The following is a 16,812-nucleotide window of genomic DNA, read 5'->3' as shown; positions in this document are numbered from 1 at the left end:
GGTGTGAGCTGCCTGCAGGCAGCCCCAGCCAGGGTCTGGTTCACTCCTCTCCCCAGCTTTGCCTTTCTGCACCATCACATCCCCAAGGCCAGCCGTGGGCCAGCGTGTCTGAGCTCCTCATGGAGCTTCAGTCCCTGTCCCCACCCTTCCAGCAACTGGGGCTTTTAATCCTCACTTTCATTTACATGAAATTAGATAGATTTGAAAGCAATTGGGGTACTAATAACCAAGAAAGCCCATTTCTCTCTCTCATTAATTTTCTCTGACAGCAAAGTAGTCAATTAAGGAGATCTGTCATGTAAGTGACAGGGGAAAATAGAGTTCTCCTTAACGTGTTTTATTGTTTTTTGGCAGCCTCAGTCACTGATGCTGTGCAATGTCATGTGCAGTTGTTACTGTGCATCTGCTGTGTGTAAGAAGAGTTGATGTTGTACTGACAAGCTTGCTACAAAGATATTTTACTAAAAAATGCTATGAATTGCCCCTTTTCATCAGTAGCTGAGCACTGAACGACCACTCTAGGACAGACATGACAGAGCAGGGCAGGGAGAGGGGAGAGGAGTGGGACCTTTGCTTTGGCAGGGCAGAGCAGGAGGAGATACAGAGCACTCCAGGTCATGTCTGTCTCTCTCTGTGCCTCACTTGCAGCGTGAGTCATGAAGCTCAAAGGTCCTGAGGCTTTGCTTTCCTCTAATCAGGAACAGGAAACTTCTGCTGAAGCCAAAGCAAAGCCAAAGGAGAGGTCTGGGCTGTGAGAGGCACACAGAGGGCCTGGGGTGTCCCCGTGGTGCCGTGTGTGTGTGGCACACATCCTTCTCTTCCCTCCCATCATTCTGTGTAGGCTGGCAGTCAGGAGAGTTCTCTGCAGCCCCCTGTGCCCGTGGTGCTGCTGGCACTGCTCAGGGAGGAACGGGAGGCCATTGCAGCCTGGAGCTCCCTGCCCATCCTTCCTGGCACCTTCTCACACAAAGTCAGCTCTGCAGCAGCTGTTTGGGCCTGTGTGGTGAAGATGTAAGGTCCTGCTGCTGGATTTTGCTGAATAAGCCTCCAAATATGAGTCATGTCAGTCTGACAGACCAGCTGGGGTGGGACATGCACATATTAGGGTAGGGATGGTTCAGCTGGGATGGAGCTGCCCAACCTGTGCATGTTCTTTGTCCCTTTCTCAAGAGGGTGTTTTCCTGCAAAAGAAGGGGCTTTCCAGCACCTTTCTTTTGTCCTCAGGGAAGTGAAAACTCCTTTTTCCTTCCTTCTTCATGGCCCTGATATGGTACGTGTGGAAGGCACATCCCTCTCTCAGAGTCAGGGAACATGGGAGGAGGCCTTGGCAGCAGAAGCTTCCTGAGGATGGGGTAGGGTGCACAGGAATGGCCTGAGTGCCCCCTTGGGCCTTGGGAAGGAGCCTGGGGGATGATGTGCTTCCATTTGGCCAAGTGCCTGCTGGCTGTGGGCTGTCTCCCACCCTGCAGTGGCTCGGTGTGCTGGAGGTGCTCTGCTATGGACACACCAAGGAGGGAAGCAAACGTGAGAGAACAGAAATGCCTCTTGCAAGAGCTGCCTACCAGCTGCAGAATGTTCCTCAGGGTGATCACTCTGCCAGGCCCCTCTTCTGCCACGGGCAGGTGTGCCTGCAGCCTGGGCTTCACCACCAAGCTGTGTCCTGGAGCTGTGCCCTTCTCAGTGTTAGCTGTTCCCCATCAACTTTATCTGCAGGAAAAGCTGCTCATTTGTAATGCAATATCCTTAATTGAACACCCCAAATACTTAGCACCTCACTGAAGTATCAGAGATGTTTCCCACCCCCCCAAACCATAACGAAAGTAATAAAGAATAACAAAATAAAGAATAACAAAATACAGCAGATGTTACAATAAGAGCTTCTTTCCTGTTCCCATGTATTGGTCTTTAGGTGCAGAGGATGCACCTGATCAACCTGTATTAAAAATTTAATTATCCTATATTTGTAAAGAGAAACAGAGATCACACCCAAATTTGGGAGGGTGTCTGGAATGAAAAGTCAGCGTGCCAGGAAGCAGCCAGAACGGGTATTTTGTCCTGGGCACTGCCAGGAGCCAGTCATATCTTCCATGGAATTTCTCAACCTCCCCCTTCAGCAGACTCCTCCCGACAGCACAACTGCATTGCAGTTTGCTGTGCTTCTGATGTTTAATTCTCATTATTTGAGAGAGATTTTGAGAGGTTTTCATCTCACATTGAGCACTTGTATTAATATTCCAGTTCAGGATCTCAGTTCTGCTGCTGATTACAGGCAGGGATAGATCCAGTTCCTATTAGGGTGAATTTATATTCTTTAAGAGTCCCAAAAGCTTTCTTCTCCCCTATCACCCTTCTTCAGGCACTGGCAGCCTGGCTATGCTGGGAGGTGATTAGGTTTGTAAATTTGTTCCTGCAGACACTCAGTGACACCGTTCATTTTCTCATCTCCCTCGTGCAGCTGAAATTGTGACAGCCTCACTTCTTTAATTGGGATCATCTCCAGCAGCATCTCAGCATCAGAAGAGGCATCACAGGGCTCAGGCCTGGGAAGGCACAGAGCAGGCAGGGGCTGCTGGGGCTGTTAGCTGCCACAGCTGCTGGAGATTGAGCCCTGCTTCCCAAAACTGGAAGACAGGATGTGAAATACCCTGACAACTGACTGGAGGTGAAGGATGCTTGCTCTGCAGCAATCTCCTCCCTGCTGGCCTCACTTGGTTCCAGCACCTTGGTGGGAGAAAGAGGAGAAAGCCCCTCCTTGTACTCTTGCCTGAGGTTTGGCTCACTGCTGCTGTCTTGGTGTGAGAGATGGAGGAATGATGAGGCATCCAAAGCCTCCCAACCCTTCTGACATTGTCCCTTCTGCCCTTGTGTCACTGTGCTGGGAGCTGGCCTTGTCCCTAGTGGGTGTGGTGCTGCTGGCAGCAGACACAGGCTGTCACCAGCCTCCAGCTGGATCTGCCACGCTCATGGCCCTCACAGGAATGCCTGGATTGGGAGCCTGGACCATCAGTGCTTGTCCCTGATCCTTTCTCAGCTTCCCTCTCGTCCTGGCAAGGCACCAGTGACTGTGTCAGCAATTCACTCACAGGTGTTTGGGCAGACACCTGAGCCATCCTGTCCCCTTGCTGCTTTTTGAACAAGAAGCTCCACCAGTGGATGGTTGAAGTGGAAGTGCGGTTTGTGGTTTTGCTTTTGCTATACCAGAATTGGCTTAAAATGCCCCAGGGATTCTCAATTAAAACAATAATAAAAAAAAAAAAGGAGATTATATTAAAGGAAACTCCGAGGATAACACAAACGATCCTGAGTGTGCAGTGAGTACAAAGGGAACGGATTTTGGCCATTCCAGTGGCTGGAAATTTTATTTCCAGTCTGGCAGCAGAACTAAGCAAGCAGATCTTGGTTCTGTCCCTGTTCCTCCCTTAATTGTTGGCCGTGTTAGATAGAAGCATCCTCTCAGGGTGACCACATGTGCTGGGAACAGCACCACCAGCAGCTGCCTCAGGATGCAATGCTCTGGAAACTGGTAATGGTCACTGGGGTGTGTGCACGTAACTGGGATGAATAAATGGGTGTTATGAAACCTTGTGCTGAGATAAAATGCAGCATTTCATGGCACTGATATTTCACTTCCCTGGGGGCTTCCTTGTCCACTGGGGATAGTAGATGTTGTGTGGCCTCCTGCCAGTCCAGCCAGCTCTTCACGCTGTTGCTGCACTCTCCAGGAGTGAGGAGTTGGAAGGTGACTAATCAGGTTGGTTCTGCCACCACCAGAAGTGTCTTGGTGGAGCAGATGTACAGTGACACAGCCTGGGCTCCACTGAGGGTCCTGCTGGGTCCCCACTGGCCTTGCTGGGGTGGTTTGGTCCCCAGCTGGTTTCACTTGAAGGTTCAGTGGTTTCACACTGAGGAGGGCACTGGGCTTCCAGCTCTGCAGTCCAACTCCCCAAACTCTACACAAACTCTACAAACCCTAAGGCTGTGAGGGTTTCCAGGCGGTCTGTGTGAGCTGGGACACCAGAGGAAGGGGTAGGATGAGAGCAGAGTTTCCCTGAGAATTTAACTGTGGTTTTCTCATCTTGTTTTCATTTGGAGCTACTGGGCTTTTTGGAGAGAACAGCTGATTGCAGAAATGCCTCATGCTGATGTTTACCAGATATTCTTTTTAGATGGGAAAGTCATTCTGTGTCATGAGAAATTTCACAAGTGTTAGCTTTTTTTGCAAGTTGGAGTGAAACCAGATTTCAGGAGGTTTAGATTTCTCACAAGCTTGGAAGTTTGGCCACCCTTAGGTGTAGCTCTGACACCCACTCGAGCTGCTCAGCCACCCCATCCTGCAGCACACAGCACAGAGTTTTAAAGCAGCTGAGACCAGACAGGTACCATGGGAAGCCAAGCACTTTCTGGTAGGGAAGAGCAAACGTTTTACTTCTCATGGCTGCTTTGATTCAGCAATTGCCTGAATCAGTGGAGACTTCTGTTTTCCAGTCTCATTGTTCAGTTCTGGTAATAACCACTGCTGTGTTTACAAGTTCTAAGTGATGACAGGCCAGATGCCTTCCCAGTATTTAATTCTTCCTCTGTCAGTGTGCTGGCTTTGCTTGTCTCCATCAGCACCCAGGGCTTTCTCTCCCTTGCTCTGCTTGCCATGGAACTGAGCTGTGAACAAGCCCAGCCCTGTGCCTCCCCACACAGGGGATCCCTCAGTCCCTGTTTTCAGGCATCTCTTGTTCTAAGAGGTTGCATTTGATTTGTAATTTGCTGGCATTGGTAAGGCAGGGACTGTGACACGGGCATCCTGAAGGACCCTCATGCTCCATCTGTGCCCTGTGTTTGGTTCCTAGGTTTAGATTGGGAACAGGGAATTGCTGCCAAGGTGTCAGTGGGAGCAGGAGGTGTGCAGGTGTCAGAGGTACAGCACCTTGGCAGGCAGGCTCAGGAGCAGGGGTGGGAGGACATGCCAGGGGCTGGAGCTGCTCCCTCTCCATGCAGCAGGGCAGGCTGGCCTTGAGGAACAGCTCCTGCTGCTCCTTGCTGTCCGCAGGTGCTGCTGGCACAGCCTGGCTCCTCTGAACCTGTCTGGGGGAGTGCAGCACACACAAACCCAGCAGCAGCCAGTGGGAGCTGCCCCCCTGGTGCTGGGAGCAGAGAGCTCCTGCGATTCAGGTTTCAGAGTGGGAGCTGCCAGCTCAGGGGCTGAGGTCAGGCAGGACCAGCCAGCACAAGCTGGGTCACTTCCACTCGGGGGGATGTAGAAAGCTGTGTCCCAGAGAAAACCTTGAGCCTTTAGCCAAGAGACAGCAGGGAGGAGAGGAAGGAAGAAAAGCCCATAAAACACTTTCTTCTAATGTCTCGCAGATTCACAGCCCTTGCCCCACTTGTCTGGCTGCTGGGTTTTATTTTCAGCTGTTTGATTCATGAGAGCATGTTTGGGAGCCTTTTGAAGTGTGGAGACCACTTCCATCCCTCTGGTGACTCAAATCATCCATGGCCAGCCAGCAAGGTGGTGCTTCCATGGCTGTGAGGGTGGGGGGCTGCTGCACTGCCTGGCAAGGTGCCCCTGGGACTTGCTGCAGCTGGATTGCACACAATCTCTCAAAAACAGAACAGGATGGGATTTTTGTCCAGGTTTAATTTGAGTTTTCCTTGTTTCCGGTGTAGCAGTGAGATTTGATGGACTCCTGTATTTTCTGTGTTCTGCTGTGCTTTTATGGCAGGAGCAATGAGAAGCCTCAGACCCGGCTCGTCATCAAAACCTGGGTTTGAGTTTTTTGTGAGAGAAGCTGTGATGACAATGAAAATAATTCACAAGTATTGCAAAGGTTGAATGGATATTTCCCCCCTCCACACCCCCCATGGAGATCCTGGGCCTCTGAGAGGTGGATGAGGATGGCAGTGCTGGCCACCCACGCCTGGTGGCTACCTAGAGACTTGTCTGCGTTTCTCAGTTGTTCCTCTGGGTAAGAGTTTTCTGCAAGAGAATCTATCATGGTTTTTGATTCAACACATGGTTACTGCTTGGAGGGTGACTATTTGAAAGCATTTGTTCTATCTGTGCCTTTTTGTGCTCTGTCTTGCTTGACCTACACCCAGCAATGCACGTTGGCAGCCTCAGCCTGTCCATCCATTATCATTAATGCTCCAGCATGTGGTTTTACTTTATGGAGGATTGCACAGGGTTGCTGATGGTAATGGGAAAGGAGATGTTATGGGCATGCAGCAGCCCCTTTTAACATCAACATTTTGGATGGTTTTTGAAAGCAGTCACCCGTTGTATGTTCTAAAAGCTATTTGCCTCTAATCTTAAATTGAGATAACAATAATAACAAAAACCTTGCTGATGCAGAGGTTGTGTGGGAGAAACACTGAAAATTTACTACAAAGCTTTGCCAAGCTTGAAGCGATTTTTTTCCTTTCCTTTTTTCCCTTTTCAGGATTGAAAGCCATTTCTCAGCGGTGGCTGGCAGCTCCAGCTGTGCCGTGTCACAGAGGAGCACAGGATCGGGCTGGGGAGGCAGCGGGGCTCTGTGCAGTGTCCTTTTGCAAAACACGTAGGAGGCAGCGCAGGCATTTCCCCAGAAAAGTGGGGATGCAGTCAGCCTTCGGTCCAGCAAGGTGTCACAGCAGTGAGCACGTCCAGGTGTGGCAGCTCCTGGAGGTGGGCAGCTCCCAGAGCTCTGAGAGTGGCTCTCCTCAGACACAGCTGTTCCTCCAGCACAGCCCCTTGGCTGGAAGGATGCGACGTGCCAGCCTGCTCCCAAGAGGCAGGATAACCATCTCTGACTCTGCAGGGCTGCAGCTCCATGCCGTGGAAGCCACCAGGCCGTGGGGTGAGGGCAGGAGCTGGGAGCTGGCTGGTGAGGAGCGAGCCCCCGGCTCCAGGCGCCCCAGGACGCACAAAATTAATGAGATTGTCACAGGCACAGCCGCCCGGTCACGGCTGAGGAGCTGCTCCCCTCCCCAGCCCCTCTCCTGGGGCTTCCAGCCTCCCCAGAAAATTACCCTGTAGAGTGTCATTTCTCATGCTTATTCTTAGCCTAATCCTGTGTAGTTGGTTTGGGTTTTGGAAGTTGGATGAAAGTCAATTCATTTGAGTTTAAAAATGCAGTCAATCAGATGTGGTGGGCTGAGATGTCTTTGCTTTCACCTCACGCTTCACAGGCATTTTGGTGGTCGGCATTGAGAGCATTAGGGCTGAAGTTATCCAAACCTCTCCACTGGATAGGAAAATAGTATTAATTCTCATTTTATTCAGAAGGAAATGAAAATACAGGGATTTTGTACAGCTTGCCTAACATCACAGGGAGACTCCCTTTAATAAGAAACAGATCTCTCATCTCCTAATCTTAGAGATTAAAAGCAACAACATCCTTCTTCCTTAATCCGTTTTTCATACACTTCAAGACTTTGCACTAACAGTTTGTTTTTGTTGGGCATGGCCTTGATAAGTGATTCCTTTGAGCAATAGCCAATTCACGGGCTATTGTTCAGTGGTAATGAGCTGGCTTAACATCAATTCAACAGCATGCCAAGACTCTACACCTGAACAGGCATCCAGAGGTTGGAACCCTGTCTGATATTTGAAAAAAACCCAAACCCTAACCATTCTTGTTTAGAAAGAAAGGCAAGAACAAGTAGGAAGAGGATGAATGCAGAGGTATGGCATACATACAAACTGCAGTGATCTCAGGTACTCAGGCTGGATTCTCTGTTTTCTTATGCTGCACCATCATTCCCTGTTTCAGTTTTTTAAACTCCTCTTGGTCAGGGATGTGTTGAAACAATGATGACGCCTTTATTTAGAGATGCTGGGGGCTGAGAATGGCTCTGTGGGGGCTGGTCAGTGGTGTGTGAAGGGAGGGAAGCCTTAGCATGTGTAGAAGGAGAAGGGGCTTTTGGATGGCAGTGAAGACATTGCTCTTGCTTGGAGCAATGATGAGATACTCGGTGCATCTTCCTCCCATCTGAAGTAGGAGTTGGGAGGCCAGCAAGACTAAAGTTGAGGCACTTCTTGGTGAATGTGGCCACTCACAGACAACAGGGTATCTTGGAGGGATGTGCATAGTGGGAACAGAAATCATTAATGACTGTTTTTATTGCCATTTTCCTTACATGTTTACATTAATTGAACTACTACTGTCTTTTGTTTTTTTCCCTGTCTTTGGAGGTGCTTACTAATAGAGGCTGCTGGAAGGTCTTGGGGAGAAGATGGTCCTGCTTTGCAGGAGCATTGATTGTGCTTGGAAACACATTCATTTTGTGCCCTTCCCCTAGACAAGAAGTGGCTGTTCCACTTTTGTAGTGTGCAGTGCCTCACATTCCAGATCCTGAGGTATCACTGCTGTGCTCATCCCCTGTGGGTTTAGGTCAGTCAGTCAGTGTGGCTGGTGCTGCCTTTCAGAAGTCACACATCTGCAGTAGGTTTGCCTCACCCCTCAGATGCTCTGGTGCTGAGGAAGCCCCCCATCCATCCATGGGTTCTCTTGTCAGTGTGCAGGTGTGGAGTGCTCATTCCCAGGCTCCTGTCAGTGACAGAAAACAGATGCTGGTCCGTCAGCACTGGGTGTTGGAAACACTGAGGCTGGCCATGCTCACATGTTGCCCTGCAGAGTTGTGTACTGCTGGTTCTGCAAAGCATGACTGGAACTGATTTTGTTTGTTGCTTGCAATAATTTTCTCCTGGGGTCATAGATTAGGCAGTTTTGGTTTGCTCTTTTCCCAGTTTGGTTTTAATTAGTATTTGACCTCCTCACTGCTGGTTCTCCTCTGCACTTGCTGTCTTGTAGTTATTTTGCTCTGGGCTGTTTTCTGAGAAAAACTAGGACATACTCAGTGCCTTTGGTAGATGTTATGCCTGGAAGGTGGCCCAGCACTGTAAGAAGTGCTCCTGACTGAGCAATGGAAGCCAAGAACTAAAAAGTTATGATAGTGTTCCAGTTAAAACATGGGAGTACCTCATACCATTTCAAAGTGGCTTAGCCTGTGTCATCACGGTACCAAAAGAAAGGTGAGTCCAGAGTACTGCTGTAAATAATCACTCAAATTAAGAGCTGTCAGTGATAGCCTGAAGCCACCCTTTCTCTCCTGCCCACGCCCTTTGCTGGTCTAGCTGGCAGTCAGGCCACCTCTCCTCTGTAGGATTTGGGAGCAAAGGAGTCGCTGCAGGCTCTGTATTCAGGGAGGACGAGGCATTGCCGGGGTGCAGCTTTAGCTCTAATGTTCTGCTCTGCTTTGTGTGTCCGTGTTTGTTTAAATCTCTTCCAAGAGTGTTTCCCAGGGTGATAAGACCTTAGCAGCACAACCTCAGCAGCTGAATTCAGCCTGTCGTGGTTCAGAAGGCTCTGCTGTCAGTCAGGAGCTCTCCCCTCAATGGGCCATCCCTGCAGGCAGGCAGCTCACAGTGAGCCATGGAAATGTGACATCAGATATCATTTTAAATCATTTAAATTTATCCTCATCCAGGTTATGTAGAAGGGAAACAAATTCTGTTTCTCTTACCCCACGTTCAGAGGGTGTGAGGTCAGCCCCACAAAATCAGATTTTATGGAGTATTCAGCAACTTAGGGCAAAGGCAATGGTGAAGAGAATATTGGGTGGAGACACCTGGTTTATGTGGGATTTGGTACAGGTGACCTTTTTGCCTAAATCAGCCAAGTCCCAGTGTGCTTTTGTCAGTGTGACTTCTCTTGGCAAGAACTGGCTCTTCTGCTGTTTGTGAAGTTCTGCATTTAATGGGGCGGTGACTTGCTGGTGATACTGCTCTGTGATGGGTGAATACTGGTATTTCAGTGCCTAGTGCTGAACAGGCATAAACTTGCTATTTTGTCAGCATGATTTCCTTTTTATTGTATTTGTGCATTAAATCTAACAAACAATGGAGAGCCTCACACTGTGCCGTGGAAATGCTTCTATTCTCTGTCTTGTGCTCTTTTAAACATTTTGTAGATTGTTTTGTTACCTAGAAGCATAAAAGCTCCTCTATAAATTGATGCATATCCCAACTTTATAACACTTGGATATGAATTAGCTTGTTATCCATCTGAAGAAAGGATTTCAGAACCCACAAACACGGTCAGAATCATCTTGATCCGGTTTACTCCATAGTTTTGCTTGACCAAGCAGATGTTTTCTGTGTGTTCAGCAGAAGAGGGGTCAAACCCCATATCTGAGCCTACTATTTCTGGCAAAAACACTGATGTTTTTAATCCTTTTTGAACAAGATTCTTCTGAGAACTTATTTTGATTTATTAACCTGGTTGTTTGAACACAGAGAAACAATCTGGAGCTGCGACCTTGATTCAGGAAAGTGTGTGCTCAAGTATTTCTGCTCTGAATCCCTTCAGGCTCAGTACAAAGGGTGTGAAGGAGCATGATGTGCACAGCAAGGCTCTTCAGGGACACAGGTCAAACAGTGCCTCTCCTCTTGGAGGGGCTTGGGTATGGCTGGCTCTTGTGGTCTGTGTGGGGTGGTGGGGCCCGCACCATGCAGGTCCCCAGAGAGGTCTGCTGGAGGCTCTGCTGGGATCTACAGACTCTCCACAGCTGAGGAATCCAGTGCCATGTGGTGCTCTCTGCTCTGGAGCAGTGCTGACACAGGCTGAGCTGGCCTGGACACCGTGACAGGGCATCACGTATGCAACACCCACTGCCAGGGTTGCTCTTGTATTGAGAACAGCTGGGGTTTGGGGATGTCACCCCATGCAGCTGCATTAAATAATCTCCTGTCTCTCTCTCTCTCAAGAGAAGAAATCTCCTCTTCCTGCGTGCATTGGGAATGTGTGGTGGCATGAGTACAGCTCCTGTTCCTGATCTGGCCCATAGCAGTGTTGATGGTGTCCCAGCATGGGCACTGCCCAGACACATCCCAGAGGTGCACACCACATCCCAGAGGTGCACACCACCCCCCAGCCCTGCAGGGGAAACGTGCACCTCCTGTGAGTGCCAGGATGAATAATGCCTTTCCCATTTTCCGTGGAGCCCCGCAGCCCGAGTGACAAGGCAGCACTCATCTGGTCATGAGATCTCCCTTCCTGTTACTCAGAGTTCCTGACTAATTCACACATTTCTGGCCAACAATTTTCCAGCGTGATTGCCTCAAAGAAGGCATTTCTGACAAAAAATGGCTGGGTTTCAAGGGGTGAGAGGGAGTCCCTGCTGCCAGAGTCAAACAGGCAATTGCTGGCCTACATTTTCTTTATAATTGCAAACTCCATAAGCGTTTCACTGTGATTGGAACTTTTTAATCCCATAGAGCTGATCTGAAAGCTCTGCAAATAGCCTGGACTGGCCCAGGATCAGCAGCAGGGGGTTTCCAGCCCAAGGTGGAGCTGTCCCTGCAGGGTGGATGGCAGTGCCACTGCCGCTGACAGAGCCGTGTACGTTCTGCGTGTCTGGGGAGGTGTCTGCTGGAGGCGATTGCTGCTTCTCCTGCAACATGGGAGTTGGGAAAGGAAACCCATGGAAACAGTAAGAGAATCCAGCAAGCAGCCCTGCATACAACAAGCTTGTAGGTTGTCCATTTAGTAAGAGATGGCAGCAGTTCAGGGCCAGGATCACCACCGCCCACCTCGGAGCGCGGCTCTCCGCGCTGATGATGACCAGATGTTCAGGCAGATGTGACTAACCTCTGCTTCACCAGTTCGGGCTCTTCCTGTGCTGCTGGCCAAGCCCAAAGCTCACGCCTGTGATGGAGGGCCTCTGTGGGACACGGGGGCTTTGAGATGTTTTCAAAGCCCCAAGGTTGTTTGTATAAATATTGGAAAGCTGTTTCAAGCAGCTTGCGCTGTGTTTTGAATGCTGTTCACTTCTGGGCTTTGAAAATGTGTCAGATGTAGACATTGGTAAAAACCCAGCACTGTGAGTGACACTGGAATGAAACCTGGGGATGGAGAAGGAGAAAATTAAAACAACTTAGCTCACACTACTTGTCTTACGTCTTGAATACATTTCTCTCCCTCTCTTTTCCAGAGAAATCTCAGTGGGCACCACTGTGTCTCAGCCATTAGCCAATGATCTTGTGTGCTGACTTAAGGCAAATTAAATTTTGACCCTTCATGTTCTTTCCCAAAGCAGACACTTTAACTATATTTTTAATTTTTTGGATCATTTGCCATAGTTTTTAATTATCAGTCTTGGCTTATCTTCATGTGGCTTTGTTAGCTCAAGAAAGCCTTTTTCTTCATGAAACCTGTCTCCAAGACAAGTTCCATGGGTCTGTGGGTGAAGTCCTGAGAGGCAGGACTGTCCTTGTTTCTAACTGAGAATGGTAGGGCTGGCTGGTCAGTGGCACAGGGACAATTGCCACCTTTGGCTCCCAGTGACAGTGAGTTACTACTCAGGTCAGTGTTTCTGGAAACCCTTTTCTACCCAGCAATGCTCTGGCAGGTAAAGTGGCTCTGAAGGGGGATTCACATCCAGGCTTGGATTCATCTCTGTTCCATTCTGGTCTGTCTAATGGCCAGGACTGAGAGAACTGGATGGAGGCTCAAAAGATCTGGGATGGACACTGCATCATGCCTTGGCTGCCCTGTAGTCAGCACACAGCAGCACAGCACGACTGGCGTGGGTGCAGAGCTTGTCAGGGAAATTTCTCTTTCAATTCATAAATGTAGGGCATCTGTCAGGTTTATTCTGTTTTTGTGGATCCTGTGGTACCTAGTGTGGCCTCTTTGAAGTGATAGTATGGCTTGGTGTCCCTCTGACAATTGTTCAATGTGCAGCTGCCTCTTGGATACCTTCACTGAAAACCCAGGATGTTTTAGTACAAAACTTCAATGCCTATATTTCCCCTAAAATCCCTAAATCACATACTCATCTAGAAAATCCTCACATATTTCAAGTTTATTCTACTTCCTCCCCTGGCCACTCCATTTTCTTCTTTTGTCTCTATCACAACAAGGCTCATGGGAGTTAGGGAAGGCTTGTCTGTGGGTGTGCCTGCAAACTCTTACATACTGCATATGCTCTCCATAACAATACCATAAATTACTTCCTTTCCTATTAAGTGCCAATTGACACAATTTTTGGGGTGCTGTTTTGAACCTCCACATGTTTTCTAGAATTGCAGCCTGCATAGCTACAGCTCATTTCCAACATGGGAGAGCCACATCCAGGAGCTCCAGCTGGGAAGTGATGAGCAGAACCCTCAGCTGCTCAGCTCTGTAGATGAAGATCAGCACAATGAAGCTGGCTGGTGTCTCCAGGTAAGCTAAGGAAAAGGTTTTAGCAGGTCAATATTTATAGTTGTCTGTTAGACAAACCTGGGGTGGAGATCTTTGTGGTGAAGAATGAATCATGAACTTGTGGGCTACCTGGTGTTCTTGTTTAAGAAAACAAACAATTTGTTGCCAATGTGGACAAACAGTGACTTTTTGATCAGGACCTGTTCTAAGCCAGTGATGACAGCATGTGTCATGTGGGGTCGTTATAAGAAGCTCTAATTCAGTTGGTCTCTGTTAATAGTCTGCCTACTCATCTGCTGGGAACAGGCATGATGGTAAATGCTTTGTACCTTTTCCCCCAGTATTTCTCACAGCAGTGCCTGTCCTGGTGGCTTGCAGAGTGTGCCCCAAGTCCAAACCACAGAAGCACTGTGCTGCTGTGGACAGAGATGCCAGCAGGATTACAAGGCTGGCTGCTGCTCTCCTGGCAAGCTCTCCTGGGTTCCTTGGTCTCTGAGCAGCCCCAGCCCCACAGGCCAGTGATGCCTCTCAGACACAAAGTGCTGTACAGGACAGGGGGACCGAGAGGGACCAGAACTGTGGCCTCTGCCACCTTCCTTGGCAACACCCAGCCTGTGCCCTGAGCCACGCAGGGCAGAGCAAAGCCAGCCTCAGTAGCCTCGGGGGCCACTCCTGTTCTCAGACATTGGTTTCACGTGGACCAACACACACACTGTGCAACACCAAAGGCTGCAGACAGCACAAGGAAAATGAGTTTCCACACACTTTTCCTGTAGATTGATCACTGTTCCTTTGGGATGGACAAAGCTGTGTTGTAGGCCTGGCCCAGCCTTGTACCTGCTCCTAGCAGAGGGGAATGGAGCCATCAGTACCTGTCTGGTTTCCACTGACTTCTGAATTTACCTGTGTCCTATGGAGAAGGAGCCCTTTGTGCACCTCCAGAGCTGATCACAGTAGGATGAGGCGTTAGCTTTGCTCTTTACTCTCAGGCAAAGTTTCTGCATATGGGCAGATGGAAGGCAGGTTTGGGGAGTGCTCATCCTCCTCAGGCCTGTGTTGGGATGCCCCTGCAGCCCTGCTACAGGCTGGTGTCACACACAGCTCTTCATCTCTGTCTGCCTGTCCATCCTAACAAGATTCCCTGTCTTAGTACTGACTGTAAAAACTGGAAACATTGGGGTTTTACAGCTTGGCAGTCATGGAAGCTGGGCCTTGACTGCTGTGCCATGAGGGGACAGCATGTCCTCCCTTTCACTGTTTAAAATAGGTGGATTTGAACACTATAATAGATAAGGCACTGTGGGTGTTTAAGCTTTCAGGATGATTGATCACCTCTCAGAGAGAGGCAGATGGTATGGTGATGAGTTCCAGATCCTTTCAACTGAGCATCTCCGAGGAAAGTGTTGTGGACCACGCTGTGGGGAGGTTGCTCGCAATTTAATTTAAAATAAAACAAACAAAACAACAATGTAGGATTTAACATTCAATCCTCTTAGCTCATAAACAATAACTCTAAAAACTGACTAGGTTTATAATTGACTGCCTAAGCCCCTCTAGGATGTGAGTCAGGTGAAAGGGCCTTGGTTCACAGCCCCACAAAGGTTTTGGGAAGAAAGGCTTGGAGTGGGCTGGACTTTGTGCCGTGGTCTCACCCCAGTGCTGCTGCATGGCCCCTGAAGGGAGCCCAGGTCTCCTCCCAGCCACAGGGCCTTGCTCCAGGGCTCTGTCAAAAGCACCTGCATTAAACGTCACTGTTTGGATCACCCTGCTTGGAGAGTTTTGATCCCTGGAGTAGAAATGCGCTTTCAAACCCACTTAAAATATTCCAGTGGCTATACTGGAACCATTGCTAACCTGTAACAGGGCTGATGCTCAGTGAGCCACCATTGGTCTTTATCAGTGAGAAGCAACGAGCAGCTACGGAACAGCAGCTTCCTGAGAATGCCCCAGTTCTCTGCTAACCTCAGTTCTCAGGAGAGGGGGAGCACTGATTGGAAAGTGCTTTTTTTCCTTCCTGGCATAATTTTACCACTCCTCAGCATGTGTGCTGTGGGCCAGAGGAACCCCTTCCTCTGCAACAGGTTCCCTCCAAGCATTCCCTGGGCTCGGTACAAAAATATTTGTCTCTATGTCAGGGGCTGCATCTCCATGTTCCTCTTGGTCCCCACCATTTCTTGGGAAGGCTAGGAAATCACACATTGGCTTCAGTTCACAAACCATTAACTGTATGGGCATTTGAGGAGCCAGTCAGTTTTCTGAAGGCAGTTTCTGGGCTTTAGGGTGATGTAAAGTTCCTCTGTAAGCCAGTTGGCAGCAGTGCCTGGGTAAGAGCCCATGCTGTGTCACTCTTCCTTGAAGTGCTCTCCCAGCCCTGTGCCTGCTTGGGTTGTCTGGCTTGACTTCTGCAATTAGTGAAAGGTTATTGTAGGTTTAAAATGTTGCCTGCTTTGGCAGTATCTGCAGTCCCTTAAGGCAAGGATGACTGTTTATTGTTATAACACTGCCTGAGCACAACACAGAGAAGTCCCTGTAGAAAAGAGTATTTCAGTGAAGTAGATTTTTTTTCTTTCTGTTAAAAAAAAAGTTTTGGCTGGCCTCTTAAACTTAAATGCCATTGGAAACTAATACTAAGTTTATTTTTTTCTCTATAAATCACATCTCATGGCTTTTGTTACTCTGCCCTCATCCTGCCATATCTTCCCAGTGCTGATAAGGAGCACTTAGCTGCTGTCCCAGATGCCCAAGGGTGAGCAGAGCTCCTGGCAGGATTCCCAGGGCCTGAGTGAGCTCCTGCTGCCGGGTAATCCATGGGCACCCCTGCCATGCCAGCAGCCCAGGGTGCAGGGCTGCCCTGCCCGCGCTGGTGGCTCCACCTCTGCCAGCACCTTCCGCAGCCGTGCTGCCCAGGCCTGCTTGCAAACAGTGTGCCAGCACCCTGTGGGGCTGGGAAAAGGGATGGGAAGTCACCAAATGGCTTTCCAGCAGCTCCTGTGGCATGCCACCCAGCCTGCTCACGGCACCTGGGGTGCCTGCCTCTGCTGGGTGGTCTGCTGGGAGCCACTGCATCCCAGACCTTTGGGAACAGCTCCTCTGTGACTCAGTCCTTTTAAGACTAAACACCCAGCCAGCAGATAAGCATCTCCAAAAGAAAGAATTTCCATTGTGGGATGGACTTGCATATGAATTAAAATAAGCAAATGCCTTGAAATCTATTTTGGGCTGCTGTTCAGAGGAACTGGAATATCCAGTTCAGTATGACAATCCCTGCATCCCTCAGCACAAAGCTAGGGATGGCTGGGAAGCGAGAGCCTGTCTGTCAGGCTGTTTCAAGGGTTTGAATACTTTGCATTTTTATAAGTCAGAGCAACATCATATATATGTGTAAAATATATGGGGTGTTTGTGTTTGTGTTTTTCCCTCCAGCACACATCTTTGAAGCTTTCCCAACACTCCACCATGGCTGTGCAGAGGAGGAGCCAGCCCAGCCTTCCTGTGTGCCTTTCTTCACACACTTTGATGTGAAGATGCTAAATGACAGGAGAATTCAGTCCTCCTCCCACTGGTGCCCAGCTGGGTGCAGGCAGCAATCCTGCGGCTCGGAGGGAGGACTCCTGCTCTGCTGGGCCCCAAAGCG

The sequence above is a fragment of the Parus major genome, chromosome 9 (genome assembly GCF_001522545.3).
Source record: "Parus major isolate Abel chromosome 9, Parus_major1.1, whole genome shotgun sequence".
Classification (NCBI taxonomy): Eukaryota; Metazoa; Chordata; class Aves; order Passeriformes; family Paridae; genus Parus; species Parus major.
This window is presented reverse-complemented; position numbering follows the sequence as displayed.